Source organism: Electrona antarctica (assembly GCF_951216825.1).
Source record: "Electrona antarctica genome assembly, chromosome: 6".
Taxonomy (NCBI): Eukaryota; Metazoa; Chordata; class Actinopteri; order Myctophiformes; family Myctophidae; genus Electrona; species Electrona antarctica.
This window is the reverse complement of record NC_136811.1, coordinates 9,407,076-9,413,208: the sequence shown is the minus strand read 5'-3', so window position 1 is coordinate 9,413,208 and position 6,133 is coordinate 9,407,076. Positions and strand designations below refer to the sequence as shown.

The 6,133-nt window shown below is 42.7% G+C and overlaps 1 long non-coding RNA gene across 1 annotated transcript; it reads right to left on the bottom strand.

Moving 5' to 3' along the window:
- Positions 1-443: 443 nt before the first annotated feature.
- LOC306925622 lies at positions 444-3,412 on the bottom strand. The gene is made up of 5 exons (XR_013790272.1): positions 3,373-3,412; positions 2,735-2,816; positions 1,522-1,648; positions 907-1,045; positions 444-557 (listed from the first exon to the last, which is right to left on the bottom strand). It is a non-coding gene; the product is annotated as an uncharacterized lncRNA (long non-coding RNA).
- Between the last annotated feature and the right edge of the window lie 2,721 nt (positions 3,413-6,133).

Below are 6,133 nucleotides of genomic sequence, written 5' to 3'. Positions count from 1 at the left end.
ATAACAGAGAACGACGATGGGTGGTTATTTAATCAAGACCGACTTCAAAGTTGATGTGGATAGTTTGTGGATTCATCATCTATAGTGCATACATGGGCAACCGGCGTCAAAGGGGCCACATGTGGCGGCTGGCCCCCACCCATGCAAACATGACCCGCTTTAATTACTTCAGTCTATATTAGTATCTTAATGATTAGTATTAAAGTTCTATTGTCTTTATTTATTTGCATTTAAGTTCATAAAGTTAACATGAGTTAACTATATGCATTTGAAATTAAATAAAAATGACACGTTTCAGGTTAAAAGAAAGCCCAAAAAAAGGATAGAAAATCAATTCAAATATATCAAAAGATATTTTAATTGTGCTTCTTCAAGTGCTTCTTGGAGTCTGAGGCGTGCATGCCCCAGTGAGCTCCGATGGAGGTTATTGCAGAGCCACTGTAGCGTCCACTGACCAGCAGAAGCTCAGCGTCAGGGTGAACTGGGTAGAAGTTGAAGGAATAGCCAGTGGGCTGGCCAGCTGCCAAGAAGCGGCCTCTGTTGGTCACAAATTGTATCTGCAAAAGAAACGGGAATCAATGGTTCAGTGACAATTTGGTTATGTTTTTAATTTTAAAAAAATCTACCAGGCATAAAAACCTCAACAGATGTGAATATGTTGCGTATATGCAGATGTATCTACTGTAGTATTGGGGAAGATATTTTGAAAACATCAACGACTTCACTTTGGAAGAACTACAGCGATTTCACCCTCACACCCCCACAATAGTGTGACGATAAACTAAAGCCACACAGAAAGTTATAGTATAAAGTATATAGTAAATAGTTATAGTGTCATAAAATAGATTCATAGCAAAGCAAAAAGTGAGTGGAATTGATAGATGAAGGTACTGCTGTAGTTCTGACCTGATAGATGTAGTTACTGGCATGCCATTTCCCAGAAATCTGAATAATGGCCTCGCCATCACGCAGCTCCATCTCTATTACGGTATTCACGGTACTGCCGACTACCGCACTCCAGATGCCATCATACTGAAACTGCAACCTGTGTGTGTGTGTGTGTGTGTGTGTGTGTGTGTGTGTGTGTGTGCGTGTGTGCGTGTGAGAGGGAGGGAGAGAGATTGAAAGAAAACATGCAGGTTTGTTGCCAAATGTTAGATTCTGTCAGCTTTCATTAAATAAAGAGGCATAAAACATGGAAGTTCAGGTTCAGAGAAAACATGACAACATTGAGCTGTGACAATTTTTAGCGCAAGACATTGAACCCTTCTACATTCATTACACTTAATGCTCTTCACAACTTGTCTAAACCCTAGACTTCTGTGAGAGTTACTCATCTTCCTGAACAACCTGCCCATGCCTTTGTGTTATCTTTGTTCCTGATCAACATACCACAAAACCTAATGGAACTTCCTTGCCAAGCTGGAGGACTGTTCTGTCTGCTCAGTGCCTACATTGTCTCAGTACAGGTCAGGGAAAAGTATGTACAGTATGTTTCTTAACGGCAGCCTATATACACACCCTGCGATGTAGGCGTTATTGTGCTCCCAGATCCTGATGGCGGTGATGTGTCCCTCCCCCGTGGTCTGGTAGGCTGAACCTCCGCCTTTACCCACTGCTAGAGAGAAGCTGTATGTCTCGTTGGTTGCTGGGGAGTGAGAGAGAGATTGATTTTAAAGGATAATTCCAAACAAGGCTTTTTATTACCCTAATTGGATGTTGGTCATGGTGAACATGTTCATACCGCAGCTCTGAGTGTAAGCAGCGGGGTTTTGCGATACATTGCTTATTAAAAAAACAAAAACGCCACAGTGTTTGAGTAGATATTTCACCCGTGATTTCATCCAAAGTCTAGTTTAGTTTAGTTTATTCGCACAATAAAAACAGTACAAAAAAGGTAACATCAATAAAAGAGAAATATGTGCAGGTGAGAAAAGAAACCCATGGAGGGCTTATATAGTCCCCTTTGGGACTCAAACACTGTGGAGAGATTTGAGGTATTATGAACAATCGATATCTACGAAAAGTTTAGAATTTTTGAGCGATAAAAATAAGCGATTTGCCACAAAGCCCCCCCGCTCGCGCCTGGAACGGCGGTGCACTCGGGATGGAGTTATGAAACTTTTCACCCGTATCACTCGTTCTGGGATATAATAACATCCAATTATGGTAAGAATAACCTAGTGTGGAATTCTCCTTTAACATCCATTAGTCACTAAAGTTATGCCATGTGTACATTACATTTACACACATACATTTCTGTATTGTTTTACAATCTTTTTTTCTTTTCTTTTTTTAAATTTCTGTATTGACAGTAAGTGCACATGTATGCCATGTCAATGAAGTTAATTTGACTTTGAATTAATAATGGACTATTCAGTCAAAATTATGTAGGATTGGCCCGGACGGTTAGCTCAACCGTCTGGGCACCTAGGCTGCTGAGCCAGCCTGACGGCATGTCGCGGGTTCGACTCCCGATCCTGACGGCCCTTGCCGCGTGTATTCCGCCCATCTCTCTCCCCATTTCCTGTCAGTCTACTTTCAACATATCAATAAAAGGCAGAAAAAGCCCCAAAAATATCTTTAAAACGTTTTTTATTTAGGATTGAATGAATTGCATTCTCTCTCTCTCTCTCTCTCTCTCTCTCTCTCTCTCTCTCTCTCACACACACACACACACACACACACACACACACACACACACACACACACAGAGTGTCTAGTTACTACTCACATCTGACCCATGCTGAAGACAGCAAAACAATCACAATCACAAGCAGTGAACCGATGGCCATACTGTTGCTGAGTTAATGACACTGGAAAGAGAAAATACAATTATTATAACGTTATTAACAAGTACATTTTCACTATATACAGACAGTACAGTTACAAACGAGGCTGTGGTATATTGTGATTATATCACAGCTGCGTATATTGTTGCCTTAAACACCTGCAGTATTCTACCAACTACCACCCTCTTGTGTATTGTTGCGATTACAGTATATTAAAAGGTTGCACGCAATTGACAAGGTTGAACCTCAATTTTCTGTCATTTAGTATTCACGGTGTATATACAGTATTTGAATATTTGGAATGTACATTGAAGAAAACTAAGAATCTAATTGTTCCTAAATAGTGCATGTACCTTAAAATCAGTTTACAGTCAAATCTGTCCGATTTCACTCAAATGTGTCTCAACTATTCTAATTCTAAATGATTCTAAAGTTTGCATTATACAGTACAGTCAGTCAATGTACTAACAGTATGTATCACTATCAACTGAGATGTCTGCAGCACGACCAGCACTTCAGAAGAACAGCTGTGAATATTGCATTTTATTCTATTGCATGCTATTGTTCCCTGTATGCCTACCTGTGTGCAGCCAGTCTGTGAGAAGTCAAAGTCAGTCCTCCTGTGACCTCGGCCTGTTCTGTATCTGATCCTATCAGACATCAACATATCTTTATATATGCTCTCTTATGTGCTGACATTTCCTGGTAGGTGTCAGAAGACATGGGGTATTTCCCATGGAAGAAGGAACAGGCAAGCTGCTTTTAAATGTCATCCACGTGGGCATTCGCATTCGCAAGCTCCTTCCCTGTACGGTGCTCCACTTTGCTCCATCCATTTGAGCGGGCGTGGTCTGTTACCAGGGTGACAGTTACTGGCAAGACGGACTCGGACGTGAAGAACTTACACAGAAAATTGAGTTAGAATCTCAAAGGATAACTGTACCGGATTGGCTGGTTGAGTCACCATTATAAGGAAATGTGCCCATAATCAATCGCATGTGTCTGCTCACTCATACTGTACATACAGTAACTTACAATGAACAGCAACATGAGTTTAATTTGGAAGGTACATTTTTCCCACACGCCACGCCCATATCCCCCCCCCCCCCCCCTCCTCCCAACACAACAGTGGTCCCCAGGTTGATTCTCAGTCAGGGTGGCGGTCCCTGGTTCATATATCAGTTGAAAACCCCTGCTATAAGCACTCATTTTCTCAACTGTGGCATGTGCTTCAGTAACTTGCGACTAATAAGGTTATTGGGTGCTCCTCTCCTCTCCGTTCCTAGCCTGAGACTTTGATTGGCCAGTAGTCACTTGAGTGGCAGCGTGACGTAGCGTGCCTTCCACACTTCCGGCGTACTTCCTCTCCCAGTGTAAATTCTTCCGCCCCTCCTTCAACACACATCGCTCCAACGAACTGCAGCGGCCAATGAGGCAACTATTTTTTAAATCTGCTCCCCTAACTCCGCCATTTTAGGCTCTGATGTTTGGCACTGCCGCCAGCGCCTCCAACAAGGTTTCGCTTGAAACTTTCCTCTCCGAAAGGAAAAACTACGGTGTAAACGATTACTGGCTGAAGAAGTGCAATCTCCGCTCGGCTCATTTGCAAAGTTCAGTTAAGATTGTCTGTATAGAAGCCTGGGTCTTCAGCAGAGCGGCGATTGCTTGCTTCATGTTCAAACTTGTTTTATTTTATTTTACTTCTTTTTTTGAACCAGGGCTTGCCTGGATTCAGAAATCACACAACGTTTCAACATAAAGTCTGGGTTTATTAACCAAAACGGAGGGGTAGGGGGTGTGGGTCAAAATTTAACAAAACCCTTCCCGCCTGGGGTACAAAAATCTCTGTGGTGTGTTTCAGTCAATTATCTCTAAAAACCAGACCGAAAGCCTAGCCCACACCTTCCCTACGTTGCTACATGTGCTCTCCTCAACACACACACACACACACACACACACACACACACACACACACACAGACTATCAGAATAATTAAGTGAGTGTATGTGCGTGCTTTATTGTACTTTTCTGAGGGGAGAATATTGACACAGCTTTGAATCAATAAGTGCATGATGTGAGTTATTATATTAAAGAGCAACATATTCAGCTGTTGTCTCTGTCAATGAGATTAATTATCCCTGGGAATATTAATCACTTTATCCCCATCATCCATATTCTGAGGGGAACGTTAGCTAAAAAGTATAGCACTTCTGTGCTGCCTATACGGAACTGACCTATCGGCTCGTTCCTGCAGCAACGCAGGCGTGCCATTGCTTAATTAGCCCTTCGCTAAATCCCATCTCAAAAAGCGATTGTCCAATGCCAATCCAAATAGTTTAGCAACTGTTGCCATGCAGATCAAGCTTTCGCCACCTCAGAGCTGTCAATGTTATTTTGCATGGCTGTGTTGTTGAACATGTACACGGCTCAACGTCGAGAAAGTTACATGACTGACACACACAGGTGATGGCAATAATACTAATGACCGTAGTCTCAGGCTTTGTACATACATATCAGACCAACATGCTCTGTGCTGTCCGTGTTTCATGGCCGCCTCAATGCTTTTCCAATGGAAGTCACGTGGTTTGACCAAACAGTTGTGTGTGATGGGGGGAGGGGGGGCAATCAAACACAAGTGTTTGGTGAAACCACGTGACTTCCATTGGAAAAGCATTGGGGCGGCCATGAAACACAGGCAAAGCACAGCACAGTTGTTCTTTATGTGTGTACAAAGCCTTACCGTGCAACATGAAATCTCGGGTGGTCGTTAAAAGTTGATTTCTCCCTCTGTCATTTCCTCGTATTTCTATTTTATTTAAATAATGTCATGCAAATTTGTCCAGTGCATATAGCCTACTGCAGGCCTGGTTGACTAGATTTGGAATACATTGTGATGCTCTTGCTAGTGAAATGATCGATTATTTATATGGAGAATTCCCGTCATTTAACATGCATCTCTATGGGGGAAGGACAGCCTGCCCTGTCTCCTCGATGCTAACGTTCCTATTGGACAAGGACGGGTTGGGAGGGACTTAGCGAAGGGCTAATTGACTCCAATGAAATTACAATCATTTTGCAGCCAGAGGAGGCCAGTCAGTGCCAGCTGCTGGGCCATTCATGAGCACTGTGGCGTTTTGCATTACTTCCACATTGGCTTCATTTCCAAGACCCAACCCCTTGCTGCCTGGTTGTGTGTGAGCTTGTAGATCTGCTATTTTTTTTAAATAGCCAATGTACTGTATTAAACTGTATGAACCTGTTGAAGGACCCCTGTGGGTCCCCACTCCCCTAACCCTACTTTGACTGCACTGTTCACTCGCTAGCTACAGAGAACCTGATGG